Raw genomic sequence first — 18,505 nt, 5'->3', positions numbered from 1 at the left:
AAATAGATCTTGGTGATAAAGTCTTGGTGGTAAAAGCTAAAAGTATCAACCCAGAACAAATGTTTTTCCAGCTGTAGATATGTGTGATTCCCTTGGCTTGATTCAGTAGAGGATGTAATAAGACAAGACTGTAGAATCTGCCATCAAAGTGCTTCCAGTAGGATGAGCTAAGTCAAGTATGGTGGCATATCTAATTCAAGACAAAATATAATGTCTCCTTTTCTCTCCTAGCAAAACTTGGTGGAGTGAATGTAGAAGTCACTGTATGCTTTTAATTAAAGGAACACAATAAATCTTGTATTGGAAGGTGAGTATTCTGGTCTCTTTGTGGAGATGAATTGGAAATTGTCTAGAAGAAGGAAAATTAGGTTAACCAAAGTTAAACTCATAAATAATTGAGCATTAATTAAATATCTGTGGTCTGTGTTTCTCTTTGATCATAATTTCTCACAGTTTATAGACCTCTTTGATACTTGATTAATCCTTGTCAAAGATGCAGTTAACAATGATTATTACTTTGTATTAGGTTTTGCCTGGGCCCTGAAGAAACTATCCTAAATTACCAGCTATGATTGTCACTTGATTTCCTCACAGAGAACAATCAGAACTCCTTGTCTTAAGTGGCTTGGAATGTGAAACTAGTTAGGCTCTTAGATATTATTAGAGGACCCCACAGAGCCCATTGGTGAAAGATTGGAAAACATTGGGCTTCTTAAAATTAATTCTTGTAATGTGTTACGAAAGGTGACTGAACCAAAAGGACAAGTGTTTCTGGTTCTGTTGTTAGCGTTCTCCATGGAAACATCACGGAAACTTCTGGACTCAATTTCCTTCCCCATGTGTGAATGTCACTGAAAATATCCAACTCCATTCTATCCCCATATAACTTCAGAAACTAAGCAAAATGAAGACTCAAAATTCATTTCAAATAATGAAATGAAGATATAATGTAGAATGGAACTGGGAAAATGCCTGGTTTAAATTCTGGAAAGTACCAACTATACAATTCTGGATAAGTTGCTTAATCTTGCTTAGTCTAATTTGATGCCCATCTCACAGGATGTTATGATGATTTATTTAATATCTTTGTATAACATACAGTGTTATGTAATTTCTTCTTGTTTTTCTTGAGTAAATTAATATCCTTAAGCAACTCACTGTAAACAGTAGTTACTTACTTAAATTACTCTTATCTTCTATTATCAGCTGAATTGTGTCCTGCTCAAGTTAATATGTGGAAGTCTTAACCCCCAATACCTTGTAATATGGCTGTATTTGGAGATAAGGCCCTTAAATAGGTAATTGAGGTCAAATGAGGTCACATGGGTGGGCTCTAATCCAATATGACTGGTGTCCTTATAAAAAGAAAATATTAGGACACAGACATGCACAGAGAGGAGACCATGTGAAAATCAAAGGGAAACATGGCTTCTGCAAACCAAGAAGAGAAACCTCAGAAGAAATCAATCCTGTTGACACCTTGTCTCAGATTTCTAGCCTCTAGACCTGTGAGTGAGTAAATTTCTGTTGTTTAATCTCTTCAGTCTCTGGTAGTTTGTCATGGCAGCTCTAGGAAAATAATACAACTTTTTATGGCCTCTTTGTCTCAAGTTGAAAGTTCAATATTTGGCATCATAGCTTGGAAACAAAAATATCATCTAGATTCCTGTTGTAGTCTTTCTTCCCCATTCTCATTGCTAGTAATTTCCATATTTGGGTTTGTTTTCTGTATCTTGTAAACAGAGCGTTACGCTCATTTCTAGTCTTACTGCTAATATACAATAAATGTGCAGATACCGAATAGATTTTGGAGAAGTGCAACATATAGTTGGTACATGTGTGTATGTGTGTGTATTCATATAGTTTATACTTTTTCTCTATTTTCTTCCTTTGGTGTGAGCTAAGATTCTCTGCTTTTGTGACTAGTACTCCTGAATATTAATCCCTGAATTTAATTCACCAAAAATTGTCCAAAAAAATAATAATATGGGGAAAGAGAGAGTGATAGAGGGAGAAGAACAAACAATCAGGCAAGGGCAGTACTGTGAATTATTAGGTTCTTATTAATAAGATTATGTTAGTCTAGAGGAAATGACTGTAAATATCATCAGTGAGCCCAGTTAGTCTTTACTGACTGCTAGACACATCCCTGAGTTCTGTTCTTAGTCTCCAACTTGTATGATTACTACTGTCTGGAAGTATTATTTGGACAACTAAAGTTACTTAATGGAAAAGGAATATGTCTTTAGAGAATCAACAGTAATTTTTCTATCTGATTAAAAAGCAATGTCGACTGTCTGGTAACCTCAGTCATATTTGTAAGCAGGAAAGCATTGGCTATTAAAAGTGGATGATGTAAAGAAATGAGCAGAAACTTTGGCGATAGGTATACCTGGATTTAATTCTCACTTCTACCACTTGGCAGCTCGATAGCCTTAGGCAAGTTTCATACCTCCCTGAAATTCACTTAATTCAGTCTGTAAAATGGCATAATAACTTATAGCATCCTTTTAGGAATTTTAAATCAGTTATTGAAATAAAAGTACACAATATATAGACAAGTATGGATTCCTCAATAGGTGTTTGACCTTTCATTTCTCCAATATCCCACCCCCATCAAATAAAGAAAAATACTTTTTAAAATTTACGAATATTTCATTTTTCTAAAGTTAAAGCCATAAAAATAAAAATAATCAAATGGCCTACTATCATACCATTAGAAGAACAAAAAAATAGGTGTTCATGAGAGTTCTAAATTAGAATACAAGTTTTCATTAGGCACCTGTTTATGTATGCTATTCTGCTCTTTGCAATAAATAATTAAATTTAAAAGACTTAATTCCTCACTTTTAAGACTTTATTAGTTTACAAATTACATATTGACCTATGCTAAATTTTATACCAACCCATGCTAATGAATTCAGTACAGAAAACAAAAAAACACTGCAGTCAAGCAAACTACACACACACACACACACACACACATATACACACACACACACACACACACACACATATATATTACTTAAATGCATTTATATCCTACCGTGTCTCATAAAGCAGTGTGGTAACTCACCGGAATACAGACAATCAAATATAATGGCAAAAGCACTTAATATAAACAGGGCCAAGGAAACATAGAAGATGAAGAAAAGATGAGGGAAATGTGAACAGGAGGAAGTGTAATTAATCGAGTTGTATGTTTTGACCTTAAGATTCTCTGTGTGGGAACTTCCCTGGTGGCACAGTGGTTGGGAATCTGCCTGCCAGTGCAGGGGACATGGATTTGAGCCCTGGTCCGGGAAGATCCCACATGCCACGGAGCAGCTAAGCCCATGTGCCACAACTACTGAGCCTGTGCTCTAGGGCCCATGAGCCTCAACTACTGAAGCCTGCGTGCCACAACTACTGAAGCCCCAGCGCCTAGAGCCCATGCTCCGCAACAAGAGAAGCCACAGCAATGAGGAGCCCGCACACCACAATGAAGAGTAGCCCCCGCTCACCCCAACTAGAGAAAGCCCGTGTGCAGCAACAAAGACTCAACACAGCCAAAAATAAATAATAAATAAATTTATTTAAAAAAAAAGATTCTCTGTGGATAAAACAACATGTAAATAATTGGTTACAAAGCCACATTATTTGAAGATGCCAGACTGCACATTACAGTCTGACACAAAGGGACAGTACAGGAAAACTATTCAAAGATAAAGATTTTTAAATCTTTAGAGCAAGTATAATGAGCTCGACACACATTTCAACACTCCACATGTTAATCACATGTTCAAAGTATGTCTCAAAGTCATTGGAAATAGTTTCTGTCTCTGTCCCTGATATGTAAAACTGATCTGTGATGTGTAAAACTCAGGAGATATCGATATCCACTTTTTGGCAACTGAACAGGAAACAAAGTTGTTTTGCAGTGATAATAAAGAATGAAGTAAATGCAAAAGGATACAAAAGACAAAGTACTGAGGGAATGTATTAACAAAAGGAATCAAACTAAATTCTGGTGACCTGGGGCCTACGATTGTACACACTCCATGGAAATACCCCAGCCTAAATACTGGCATAAGAGGAAGGGTACTGCGAAGCCCATCACAGTATCATCCTTTTAAATGTCCCTTTCAAGGTTGGCTCCACTCAACACTGAGTATAGGAAATCTTCCCATCAGGCAGAAACGCTGGCTACCCAATGACTGACCAAGAAATTAACACACTAATGAATAAATGATGCTAATTTATTTCTATCCCTGACAACGGGAAACAGCACACACTCTGTGTCAATGGTATGTCCTCTTTCTGACTTTTCTAAATGGTAAAATATGTTTATCCCTTCATTGCTTTATATCGTGTGGCAGGCATGATGGGAAATGGCTGCCAATGGTTCTGTTATTGATTTCTACCTTCATTTCACTGTGGCTAAAGATACTTTGTATGATTTCAATTTCTTAAAAATGTATTGGTACTTGTATTGTGGCCTAACATATGGTCTTTCCTGGAGAATGTTCCATGTGTACTTGAGAAAAATGTGTATTCTGCTGTTGTTGAGTGGAGTGATCTATGTATGGCTGTTAGGTTTAGTTGGTTAAATGTGTTATTCAGTCCCCCTACCTCTCTACTGATCCTCTGTCTAGATGTGTTATCCATTATTGAAAGCAAGGTATTGATCTCCAACTATTATTTTAGAACTATATATTTCTTCCTTCAATTCTGTCATGTTTGCTTCACATATTTCAGGGTTGTTTGGTACATATATGTTTATAGTTGTTATATCTTCTTGATAGATTGAACTTGTTATCAACATATAGTGGCCTTCTTTTCCTCTTGTGATAGTTTTTGATTTAAAGTTTATTTTGTGTGATATTAAAGTAGCCATCCCAGATCTATCTTCCTTCCTTCCTTCCTTCCTTCCTTCCTTCCTTCCTTCCTTCCTTTTTCTCTCTCTCTTTCTTTCTTTTTTTTTTTTTACTATTTGCATGGGATATTTTAGTCTATGCTTTAACTTTCAACCAACTTGTGTCTTTTGAAATCAAGTGAGTTTTTTGCGGACAGCATATACTTGGATTATGGTTGTTTTTAAACTCCATTCTGCCAATGTTTATATTTTTATTGGAGAGCTTAATCCACTTACTTTTTCAAAAATTACTGATGAGGAAGAACTTAATTCTGTCTGTTTCCTGCTTGTTTTCTGTATGTCTTATGAATTTTTTGTCCCTCATTTACTGCATTACTGACTTCTTCTGTGCTTAGCCGATTTTCTTGTAGTGAACTCTTGATTCCCTTTTCATTTCTTTTTGCATATAGTCTATTGATATTTTCTTTGTGGTTATCAAGAAGATTACATTTACCATTCTAAAGTTAAAACAATATAATTTGAATTGAAACCGACTTCAGTAGCACACAGAAACTCTGTTCCTCTACAGTTCCATTCCTCCTCTTTACATTATTGTTGTCACAAATTACACCTTTATACTTTGTGAGCCCAATAACATGGATTTATGATTATTTTATGCATTTGTAGTTTCAATCATATAAGAAATAAAAAGTAGAGTTACAGGCCAATAACACAATACTGGCTTTAGTATTTGCCCATGGATTTATCTTTACTGGAGATTTCTATTTCTTTATACAGCTTCAAGTTGCTGTCTAGTGTCCTTTCATTTCAACCTGAAGGTTCAATTTAGCATTTCTCATAGGGCAGTGGTAGGAAGTTGTAAAACAAACACCCTCAGCCTTTGTTCATCTGGGAATGTGTTAATTTCTCCCTAAGTTTTGAAACCAGTTTGGCCAAATATAGAATTCTTGGTGGACAGTTTTTTCTTTCAGCACTTTAAATATGTCTGGCCTCTTGCTTCTGTCATTTCAGATAGGAAATTAGCTATTAATCTTTTTGAGGATCCCTGCTTTGTAACAAATTTCTTTTTTCTTTCTCCTTTGGGAGAAAAGATTCTTTCTCTGTCTTTTGGCTTCTGAGAGTTTGATTATACTGTTTCTTGTTGTGGGGTTATTTGAGTTTCTCTTAGTCCTGAAATCAGCCAAAGATTTACAGCAACCAAACACATGCTGAACCAGGGAAGAGGCAATTTGAAAATGGCAGGAAAGCTCTGTGGCATTTTTACTTGCCCTTGCCCCATCCACTGTTAGTGTAGTGATGGTCTTAAAGTGGTGGAGTCTTAATGCAGTGATAGTCTTAAAGTAGCAGCAGACCATTCCTAGTATGGGACCCTCAATCCTGCTTCAGGAGGGAGCAGAAGAGACTGTACACTCAGATTATTATGTGTATCTGTTCTAACCTGTCTGGGAGCTACCTGAAGGACTGACACAAGATGCTTATCTCTGTCTTAGCTAACTTGGAACACAGTCTGGAGAAGCAGCGGTCATTGCTCAAAAAAAGTGCAAGGTGAACTAACAAAGCACAGAAGGCTGGGGCAGAAGACTGTGCATTGAAATACAATAGACCACATAAGATGCAGGAGCAAAAGTTGGGGGAGATTCTTTGGGAACTTAGAACATACAAAAAGTACACGTGTCCAGAGAAATTAAGAAAGCCACATGCATACTCAAGATAAGATGCATGTTCTGAAAACACCAAAGGAGTCTCTAAGTTTTTACCATGGGCTGAGCCCTGAACTCAATGCAGGTCAGCTAAATCTTGAAGGAGTGACCCAGCAATCTGCACACTGGGGAGAGGTGTGTGGTTTTGAGTGTGCATGTGGATGTGCTCGTGTATATTTGTTTTTGTTTGTTTTAGGTGCAGAAATCCAAGGAAATCTCTGTCAAAACATTAGCTAAACATGAACTAAAGGAACAGAGACTTCAGTGCCTACATATGATAAGGAATACAGTCATTGCAAAAATAGTTTGGAAAGGTCCCTAAACAAACAGACTACTACAGCCTTCAACAATCAAAAGCCTGGAAAACCCTGGGAAAGTGGGAGAATTTGATTTCCATAGACACCACATTATAATATTTGAAAGCCAAATTTTCAACCAAAAATATCACAAGGTATACAAAGACATGGAAAGGTATGGTCCATTTAAGAAAACAAATTACAGCCACAAGGCACAGGGATATTAGCTCGGTGCTTTGTGACAGCCTGGAGGGGTGGGATGGGGAGAGTGGGAGGGAAGGAGAAGCAAGAGGGAAGACATATGGGAACATATGTATATGTATAGCTGATTCACTTTGTTATAAAGCAGAAACTAACACACCATTGTAAAGCAATTATACCACAATAAAGATGTTAAAAAAAAAAAAAGAAAACAAATTAATTGATGAAACCATCCCTAAGGAAGCCCAGACTTTTCTCAATTGCATATTCTTGCCTCCTTTGTCATAGATTCATTGACCATAAGTGCATGGGTTTCTTTCTGGGCTCTCTATTCCGTTCCAGTGATCGATGTTTTTGTGCCAATACCATACTGTTTTGATTACTGTAGATTTGTAGCACAGTCTGAAGCCAGGGAGCATGATTCCTCCAGTTGTGTTCTTCTTTCTCAAGATTGTTTTAGCTATTCAGGATCTTTTGTGTTTCCATACAAACTTTAAAATTATTTGTTCTAGGTCTGTGGAAAATGCCCTTGATATGTTGATACAGACTGCATTGAATCCGTAGATTTCCTTGGGTATGATGGTCATTTTAACAATATTAATTCTTCCAATCCATGACCATGGTATACCTTTCCAGGTGTTTGTGTCATCTTTAATTTCTTTTATCAGTGTCATATAGTTTACTGGGTACAGGTCTTTTACCTCCTTAGGCAGGTTTATTCTTAGGTATTTTATTCTTTTTTATGCAATTTTAAATGGTATTGTTTCTTAATTTCTCATTCTGGTAGTTAACTGTTAGTGTATAGAAATACAATAGATTTCTATATATAAATTTTGTATCCTGCAAATTTACCAAGTTCATTTTTGAGCTCTAATAGTTTTTTGTTGGTGCCTTTCAGATTTTCTATGTATCATGACATCTGCAAACAGTGACCGTTTTACTTTTTCCTTTCCATTTTGGAGTCCTTTTATTTATTTGCTTTTTCGTGTCTGATTGCTGTGGCTAGGACTTCCAAAACTACGTTCAATAAAAGTGGTGAGAGTGGGCATCCTTGTCTTGTTCCTGATCTTAGGGGAAATCCTTTCAGCTTTTCACCATTGAGTATGTTAGCTATGGGCTTGTTATATATGGCCTTTATTATGTTGAGGTATGTTCCCTCTATGCCCACTTTCTGGAGAGTTTTTACCATGAATGGATATTGAATTTTTTTCAAAAGCTTTTTCTGAATCTATTGAGATGATCATACAGTTTTTAGTCTTCAATTTGTTACTGTGATGATAAGAGACCTAAGACAGCTACAGAGGCTAATTGACCTTTCCTTCCCTGAATGGGTAGGTATCCTTGTTCTGCCTTCTAATTGAGTTAGTATCTGAGTAAAGAACTGCCAGGTGTCATTTAGTTCACAATACACTGCTGTGGCAATGTAGAAATGAATTTGCCTAAGTCATTTGGCTTTTCTAAATTATAGTAAATGAATATACTGAATGAATACTTCAACTTAAGGAAATGTTCCTAAAGATATATTAATGTAGGCACTTCAGCGGAGAATTGAAAACAAAACAAAAAGTTCAGGTAAAGGGTTGAAATAAAAGTACACTCAGTTGTATCCAGTTTCCTCTTGTAAATCTCTCTTTTTAATTTGAGTGGACAGTCACTTGAGAATATCTGACTTGGGGCTAAGGAAATCTAAGCCTTCTTGGCCACACTGTATTCTCTTATGTCATTTAATAAAGACACCAGTTGTGTTGCTGAAAAAATAGTGGGAAAAATCAATCCCTCACATCCAAAGGGCGGCTCTTGAAAATATGTGGATTGTTGTAGTTATTTTGCTCTTCTGGCCTCAGAAGTTCTAATCTTAACCTTAGCCCCTCATGGAGAGAGACATTTTAAACGAACTCCCACATTACTCATTATGTGACTGTTGAATAAGAGAAACCCAGCTCTTTTCTTGTGCTTTCAGCCAGTTATCTTCTTCAAAAATTTGTTTGGATTGTTATACCTTAATCTTGCCTGGCAAGGGACTTATGGGAAGGTTCTTATTGTTTGAAAGTTTGGTGCCAGTATCTGCAAAGAAAGAAGAAAGTAAAGAAGGAAGGTTGTGTTTATCAAACATCCCAGTAGTGAAGGTGTGTGAAATCAACTTTTGAAAAAGTTAATCTGTCAGAGTTTAGCCATATTATTACATTTTATTTTATTCATTGAAAATAAATAATTATCAATGAATCTTTTCTAGATTTTCTAGTTTCCCAAAGTTCCCTGTCTTCACATTCTAAGAGGAAAAGTGGTATTTTAAGTCACTGCTCTCCACCTTATATTATTTATAATCACTCCTTATGACCTCTTCCTTCAAAGAAACGTGATCCTGAGAAGTGTCCTTTGTTTGTCTTTGTGGAATAAGTGATGGGGATGCATCCTGGAGACCTGTGAGATGTTTAAATTGTGGCATAATAAAACTAGGATGGAGAGTTCTGGAAAGATCTGGAAAGATGGCTGGTAGAGTGTGGCCAGATATGGGAGAAGAGAGATGTACAGAGAGAGGGAGAGGAAATTTTCAGAGGGAGAAAATTAAATAAATAATTAAATAAGTTTTGTTGTGTGGTGTGGGATGCAAGCCTTTCTCTCCCCCTTTCCTTCACAATCTCTTTGTTAAAGACTGTTTTTCATTATTTTTACTAAGATAGGATTTGCCGTTTTGTTTGGATACTGAGAATGGACCCATGGAAACAGTTACATTTGGGTTATCTCTGACTATATTTAATGAAGAACATAAATATTGGCCACACTATCTCTGCACATGCTATCACCATGCCTTTTTTGTTCTCTGTTCATATATCTAAGTCCTCTTCTTTCTTTAAGGTCAATCTCAAATCTCATCTGAAATGTACATTTATTAATAGATTCAACCCATAATGAACTGTCCCTTCTTTGTCCTCCTTAGGCTCTGATTATTTATCAAAACTCATTTTTGAACTTAGAAACTGGCCAATATGATATATTAGTTACTTCAACAACGTATGTTATATCCTCAACACAGTTATAAGCTTTTGTGGGGCTGGGATCATACATTCTGTAATTTTTCTCAGTACTTACACTTACTTTGATAAAAAGCGCATTCATTCATCTAAACATCATTTATTGAGTGTTAATTAAATATCTCAACTCAGTAAATATTGTTTGAATAAATGCATGCATGAATGAGGGAGTATGCAATAGGTAGCCTAATGTACTGCCCAATGTGAAAAAAACAAAAACATAAACACAAAAGCAAGCCAAAAAGTTGACCAGGACTTACTGTAAAATATCCTGCTTTTTGTTGGATGATGCCATGAAAATCAGGATGCTCCTGAAAGGTCTTAATAGCTGACCAAGAATAGTAAACAATTGAAATTCTCTCAGGCTTATTCAACCCTATCACTGGACACATTTATACCTCTCAGGAATGTTATTAAAAGAAGAGATTAATAAAGCTTTTGTAGATGAGTTGATAAATCTCTATTTAAATCTTCATTTCCTCCTAGGTTTTCTCTATTTTGGGTTTCCAAAAGATTTCAATAAACCACAGGATAATTAAAAATTAGACATTATCTTTCTTACCTTCACGTTTTTTGATGATAAACACCTTTTTATTGTCTCCATAGTGCTGCCCAATTTCCACCAGTACAGTTCTTAAGTGAATTTTGCTCTGGATGTTGGGATATAAGATGTAAATGAATTGTTTGTATATGTTTTAGAATTCTTCAAAAGGGCCTGGCCATGGAAATGCATTGAATATTACTTAAATAACTAAAGTAACTTCCTCAGAATTATTATTCTATTCTGGTTAGGATACTATCTGCTGTGGTTTGTTAAAATTTCCCTTTAGAGTGGTTTTAATTTTGTTTTTGGTAGGGTCCTAGGATTTATTGCCACACCCATCCTGCATCTGTTTTTCTTTGAATTATTCTCCTTGCAGTTTCTGATTCATACAGGGCCTTACAGGTTAGTGACAACCTGGCCATCACAACTGTGGGAAGGACAGGCCTACTTTTCAGAGGTGTTGATGTTTTCTGTACCTGGTTTTCAAGAGATACCAATCTTCCTCACCACCTCCCTTGGCCCTCTTAATGGACTAAGAAGTTCCTCATGAAATTTCTGTAGGATATCTGTACCAACTTCTCAATATTGTTCCATCCTGAGTCTAAATTCCTGGCCTCAAGGTAATGTTAGATTTCTAGCTCCAGCCCCTATTTACATAAGGCCTATACTAAGGAATAGAACCCATAGACATCAGTCTGCTCTTATTTCTCTGGATTTAATTTCTCTGTTACTTTCTGAAACATGCAGTGTTCCTTTCTTTATTTTAATCTCAGCTATGTGCTTTTAATTTTTTTCAAAATTGACTCAGAATTTACATGTGTCTCCAGTAAGAGTACATTAAATTGAGCTTAGTCTGCTATTCTACTGGCATATTTGAGATCCAGATAATTTGCTACTTAACTGGATTCAATTACCTATATATTTCAGGCATCTAAAACTCACCATGTTCCAAAGTTCCCTCCTTATTGTTAGTAATTTTCTTGGGAATCTGGAAGACATTAAATGGAATAAAGTTAGTGAGTGGCCCAGGAATGCCTGAAAGTTTGTTTGTCAGAGTGGCCAGGGAAAGTTAAGCAAGGAAGAAAACCAAATGAAAAACAGAATCACATTATTATGGCTGAGTTTACTCCCAAGATTCCATGCAGAGCTCTCTGTAGAGCTGGGTTGGGTTATAACTTATGCCAGAGCTCTACGTGGGGCTGACACCGTCTCATGCCAAGCTCTCAGTTCTGAGCTAACGTCCTCTCTGGTCCACTCTATGGAGGGGAAACTTTGGAGGAATGACCAATGTGTTCCACGGTGTAGGAAGAGGGAAATTGTGAACGTGACTTTTTAAATTGTGGAGGAAGTAACCACTGTAAATGTGCCTTGAACTATGTTGTTTAATTTGACCAGTCAGATCAGTGACTTTCCCCTTGAATGAAATGCTGCTACATATATGAGCAGAAAACAAAACTGGTATAAGGAATAGATAGCTAGAGGGAAGCAGCCGCATAGCACAGGGAGATCAGCTTGGTGCTTTGTGACCACCTAGAGGGGTGGGATAGGGAGGGTGGGAGGGAGGGAGATGCAAGAGGGAAGAGATATGGGGACATATGTATATGTATAACTGATTTACTTTGTTATAAAGCAGAAACTAACACACCATTGTAAAGCAATTCTACTTCAATAAAGATGTTAAAAAAAAAACTGGTATAAAGAGATGGATAGACTGGGAGTTTTATTTTCCCACCAATTAACTTTTCCGCTGACCATAACCTTCCCTTTGAGCCTCCTAGACCTTGGGGATGATCGCAACCCCTTGGGTTGGGTGATGGCAACCCCATCTTCACTAGAACCTCTATAGTTAACTTTGATTTTTCCCACTCCGTCTATCCATCCCATGTATGCAGTCAGACATCTGATCTTGGACTTTTACTGACAAAATATGCTTGAATATAACCATTTCTTTTCACTCCCACTGCTACTGCTATTGTCACTGCCTTAACTAGGGCTTTATCTTTAAGTTCTTTATATAAATATATAAATATCTATATATAAATAAAATATACAAATAAATAAAATATAATATTCTGATGATTTTAAAGTATTTTATTGATAAAGACTTTTCCTGATAAAGATACACAATGTCTTATATAAATATTTGTGTATTATCTGTTCTTTTCTTAGAATTTTAGTCATATGATTCTATCTCTTGGTATGTCTAGAACTTTTTGATTGAATGGCTATTTTATTTGGCTTTTTTTTGTTTTTCTCAGTGGAAACGTTGTTTTGCTTCAAAATATTTTATACTACCTGGAAGTAGCAAATCTTCAAATTACAATTTTTTAAATGCTTTCAAATATCAATACTATAGGTGTCACAAAATCTAGAAAAATGACATTTAAAAATTAACTACTGCCAGATGTGTCTCTATAAAACTTTTTCCCCACTCTTATCTATATATTCTTTAACTGCCTCCTCATATGACAGTTTATCTATTTTAGAAATAAAATTTTAAGAAATAAACTTTATAGTTTATAGACATAGATTTCTTTTAACATGGTTGATTAGAATTTGCTTTTAGTTATTAATAGTTTAGAAAAGTTTATTTCAGCTTCACAATTTATTATTGATAATGTCACATTAATTTTCATTGTTAACTTTAAGAAAACCTCTATGGATTACTTCCTCATAAATATTTACTATTATAAATGCATTACTGATTTCAGTACTGCTATAGGTTTGTGCATAACAGGAATTCTGATAAAATACTCATTCACATCATTCCATTACACACATTATTGATGGAATATATTCTTTCTTTCTTTCTTTCTTTCTTTCTTTCTTTATTTTTGGCTGTGTTGGGTCTTTGTTGCTGTGCACAGGCTTTCTCTAGTTGCAGCAAGTGGGAGCTACTCTTTGTTGCGGTGCGCAGGCTTCTCATTGCGGTGGCTTCTCTTGTTGCAGAGCACAGGGTCTAGGCACGCAGGCTTCAGTAGTTGTGGCTCGCAGGCTCAGTAGGTGTGGCTCACGGGCTCTAGAGCACAGGCTCCGTAGTTGTGGCGCACGGGCTTAGTTGCTCCACGGCATGTGGGCTCTTCCCGGACCACGACTTGAACCCGTGTCCACTGCATTGGCAGGTGGTTTCTTAACCATTGAGCCATCAGGGAAGCCCCTGGAGTATATTCTTGAGAGAAGAAAATTTCCGTTTTGACTAAGCATTGATGAGAACTGAATCTTTGACTTATCTTTCACATGCCTGATGATTGAAATAATTTTCCACAGAATAGCTTATGGTTTTATACTTTTCAGTTCTTTTTTTCTTCTTCAAATGCACATGCTTTGAGAGCTGTGAAGTGCAAGACATGGCTATACTGTAAGGTGGTTTTTGTCCTTATGCTTCTGTGTCTTGTGCTAGTTAAGTCAGTAGAGTAGTCAGTAGGAGTACTGGAAGTTATTCCTGTAATGGGATAGTATATAGTCAATTACATATGGTGGTGTCTGAAAATCACATAATAACCTCACTTAAAACATCTCCTTAGGGCTTCTCTGGTGGCACAGTGTTTGAGAGTCTGCCTGCCGATGCAAGGGACACGGGTTCATGCCCCGGTCTGGGAGGATCCCACATGCCATGGAGCGGCTAGGCCCATGAGCCATGGCCGCTGAGCCTGCGTGTCCAGAGCCTGTGCTCCGCAACGGGAGAGGCCACAACTGTGAGAGGCCTGCGGAACGCAAAATATATATATATCCTTAGCCAGATTTCAAAAAAGCCGGTGGCCATTCCAACCAATCATTCCAATATGATCCAACATAGCGGAATATGATAAAAGGAAAATTGGCAAAGAAAGAGATGCTGGTCTTCCCTGATGGAAGTTAAAATATCTCACTTTTGACAATTTTGCAAAAACCTATAATTACATGAACTAATTTCTAGGGTTCTAGGACCTAAAAAGGAACCCATAGAGTTGTGGAACAACAATAGAAGCTACTGTGATGAGAAGCCCAGGCACCGCGACAAAGAGTAGCCCCCGCTCGCCGCAACTAGAGAAAGCCTGCACACAACATTGAAGACCCAACATAGCCAAAATAAAAATAAATTTATTTTTAAAAAAGTAATACTCAGGTTTGAGGCATGAGAAATATGATGAGGAAAAATTAGCTAATGTTTTCAGAACTTTTAAAATATCAAACTCAGTCTCTAAGATTTTAACATTATATACAATATTGGTTACTTATTAGTGGTTTGGGAAGCCCAATTTAAAATTTTCTGATCTTACTGTATTGAAATTCACGGCCCTAATGTTTTCCTCATTGACTATATGAATGATTAAGAAAATTCAATCATGTATTTCATTTCCAACTGGACAGAAAACAAAATTTTAAAAAGTGGACTACTGACTTTTGATTTCTTCTAAGGCAAATGTATAGGTAATTTTTATTCCCTGAATAGGAGAAAAATGGTGGAAGAGGGCAGGGTTAAGAATTAAGATTTCAAGACCGTGAGAGGTAGATGGCCAACCAGAGTTCCTAAGGTTCGGTGCCTGTAACTGTTGCCGCCGCTTAAGCCTGCCAAAGCAGTGGTATGGCTGCTGCCCTCGTATTTGCTACCTCTAGAAACATTCTTGCCAGTAGTGGCAGCAGCGGGACTCAATTACCCCCTTTTCGCACTCTCTCCAGAAGCTCCAGATGGCGTCTTCCGTGGGCAACATGGCCGACAGCACAGAACCAACGAAACGTATGCTTTCCTTCCAAGGGTTAGCTGAGTTGGCACATCGAGAATATCAGGCAGGAGATTTTGAGGCAGCTGAGAGACACTGCATGCAGCTCTGGAGACAAGAGCCAGACAACACTGGTGTACTTTTATTACTTTCATCTCTACACTTCCAGTGTCGAAGGCTGGACAGATCTGCCCACTTTAGTACTCTGGCAATTAAACAGAACCCTATTCTGGCAGAAGCCTATTCGAATTTGGGGAATGTGTACAAGGAAACAGGGCAGTTGCAGGAAGCAATTGAGCATTACCGGCATGCATTGCATCTCAAACCAGATTTCATCGATGGTTATATTAACCTGGCAGCTGCTTTGGTGGCAGCAGGCGACATGGAAGGGGCAGTACAAGCTTACGTCTCTGCTCTTCAGTACAATCCTGATTTGTACCGTGTTCGCAGTGACTTGGGGAACCTGCTCAAAGCCCTGGGTGGCTTGGAAGAAGCCAAGGCATGTTATTTGAAAGCAATTGAGATGCAACCGAACTTTGTGGTAGCTTGGAGTAATCTTGGCTGTGTTTTCAATGCACAAGGGGAGATTTGGCTTGCAATTCATCACTTTGAAAAGGCTGTCACCCTTGACCCCAATTTTCTGGATGCTTATATCAATTTAGGAAGTGTCTTGAAAGAGGCACGGATTTGTGACAGAGCTGTGGCAGCTTACCTTTGTGCACTAAGCTTGAGTCCAAATCATGCAGTGGTACATGCCAACCTGCCTTGTGTATACTATGAGCAAGACCTGATAGATCTGGCAATAGACACCTACAGGCGAGCTATTGAATTGCAACCACATTTCCCTGATGCTTACAGCAACCTAGCCAACGCTCTGGAAGAGAAGGGCCGTGTTGCCGAAGCAGAAGATTGTTATAACACAGCTCTGCGGCTGTGCCCCACCCATGCAGACTCTCTGAATAACCTAGCCAATATCAAACGAGAACAGGGAAACATTGAAGAGGCAGTTCGCTTGTATCGTAAAGCATTAGAAGTCTTCCCAGAGTTTGCTGCTGCCCATTCAAATTTAGCAAGTGTATTGCAGCATCACGAAAAACTGCAGGAAACTCTGATGCATTATAAGGAGGCTGTTCGAATCAGTCCTACCTTTGCTGATGCCTACTCTAATATGGGAAACACTCTGAAGGAGATGCAGGATGTTCAGGGAGCCTTGCAGTGTTATACTCGTGCCATTCAGATTAACCCTGCATTTGCGTATACCCACAGCAATCTGGCTTCCATTCACAAGGATTCAGGGAATATTCCAGAAGCAATTGCTTCTTAATCGCACTGCTCTGAAGCTTAAACCTGATTTTCCTGACTCCTGATGGAGGACACAACACCGACAGCAGTAATACAGCTCTTAATATGCCTGTCATTCCAATGAATACTATTGCAGAAGCAGTTATTGAAATGATTAACAGGGGACAAATTCAGATAGCAATTAATGGATTCAGTATTAGCAATGGGCTGGCAACTATCTTGATCAACAATAAGGCTGCCACTGGAGAGGAGGTTCCCCGTACCATTATTGTAACCACACGTTCTCAGTACGGGTTACCGGAAGATGCCATCGTGTACTGTAACTTTAGTCAGTTATATAAAATTGACCCATCTACTTTGCAGATGTGGGCAAATATTCTGAAGGGTGTTCTCAATAGTGTACTGTGTCTGTTGCGTTTTCCAGCAGTAGGAGAACCTAATATTCAACAGTACACACAAAATATGGGCCTTCCCCAGAACTGTATCATTTTTTCACCTGTTGTTCTTAAAGAGGAACATGTTCGGAGAGGTCAGCTGGCTGATGTCTGCTTGGGCACTCTACTCTGTAATGGACACACCACAGGGATGGATGTCCTTTGGGCAGGGACACCCATGGTGACTATGCCAGGAGAGACTCTTGCTTCCTGAGTTGCAGCTTCCCAGCTCACTTGTTTAGGCTGTCTTGAGCTTATTGCTAAAAATAGACAAGAATATGAAGACATAGCTGTGAAACTGCGAACTGATCTAGAATACCTGAAGAAAATTCGTGGCAAAGTCTGGAAGCAGAGAACATCTAGCCCTCTGTTCAACACCAAACAATACACAATGGAACTAGAGAGGCTCTATCTACAGATATGGGAACATTATGCAGCTGGCAACAAACCTGATCACATGATTAAGCCTGCTGAAGTCACTGAGTCGGCCTAAATAATGACTGTGTGCACAAGAGAATTACCCCTGTACCTGAGCCTCAACCTTCTGGGGAAAGGGAATTACTTTCTCCTTATCTGTACAATACCATGTTGAAGATGGATGACAATGATAAGAAATAGCACAGCCAGACTTGCTTCCTGCATGATCATGATAGGGAGAGACACAAGAGATGGGAAACTGCTGTTCCACAAGGAGTCTCCATAGAATTTTGCAGCAGCCAGGTGTCTGGAAGGTCTGGAAGGTAAGTCTGGAAGGTCTGATCTCCCTTGGTCTTCTATGGGATGGATAGTTAGTGTGGAAGGGAGATAGAGATTGCCTAGCCGTTTTGTGATTATCATGGATTGATTGAGTCTTCTGAATAATTTTTTTTCTTTATATTTTGGGTATTGGAGATTTTAAAAATGTTTGGTTTCAGGTATTTTTATTCATGTGAAGTGTATATGATTCTCTTGAGATAAGGTTTTAAGCTAAAATATTCCTTGTTTTAGTTTCTGAACCCTACAGATAAATGGGGACTTTGCTGGTGTAGTCTTTTTATAGGTTTTATAAACCACTTGAGCCTATATCACTCATTTTATTGTCTGATATAATGTTTGGAACTATCAGTGCTTTGTTGGTTTATAGATGATGGCTTAAATTCTTTTTCTGGTCCGTTTCCTTCTCCCTTTCCCCCACTTTAAAAATTCTCCTGTAACTTGGCTAACAAAAAACCAAGTCTGATTCAAAACCTCCCAGAGTGTTTCTCTTAAACACATCATCTGGTGCCAAATGAAGATTCTTAGGAGTGGTTATTAATTCTGAAGGGCACAGTTGTGGTACTGTCACTGATGATAATAATAATGGATTTTTGGCCTAGAGTTTTGACCTATTTCACCAGTGTTTTACTGTTGACTGCCCCTCTATGCTGCTTCCAAAAGTGATAGTGTGTGATAAGATTTTTAC

At 37.8% G+C, this 18,505-nt stretch overlaps 1 pseudogene; it reads left to right on the top strand.

Annotated features, from left to right (window-relative positions):
* LOC116743247 overlaps positions 1-18,505 on the top strand; it is a 34,786-nt pseudogene that overhangs the window by 7,559 nt on the left and 8,722 nt on the right.

The sequence above is a fragment of the Phocoena sinus genome, chromosome 18 (genome assembly GCF_008692025.1).
Source record: "Phocoena sinus isolate mPhoSin1 chromosome 18, mPhoSin1.pri, whole genome shotgun sequence".
Classification (NCBI taxonomy): Eukaryota; Metazoa; Chordata; class Mammalia; order Artiodactyla; family Phocoenidae; genus Phocoena; species Phocoena sinus.
Note: the sequence above shows the minus strand (reverse complement) of the source record. Positions and strands in the feature narration are given on the sequence as shown.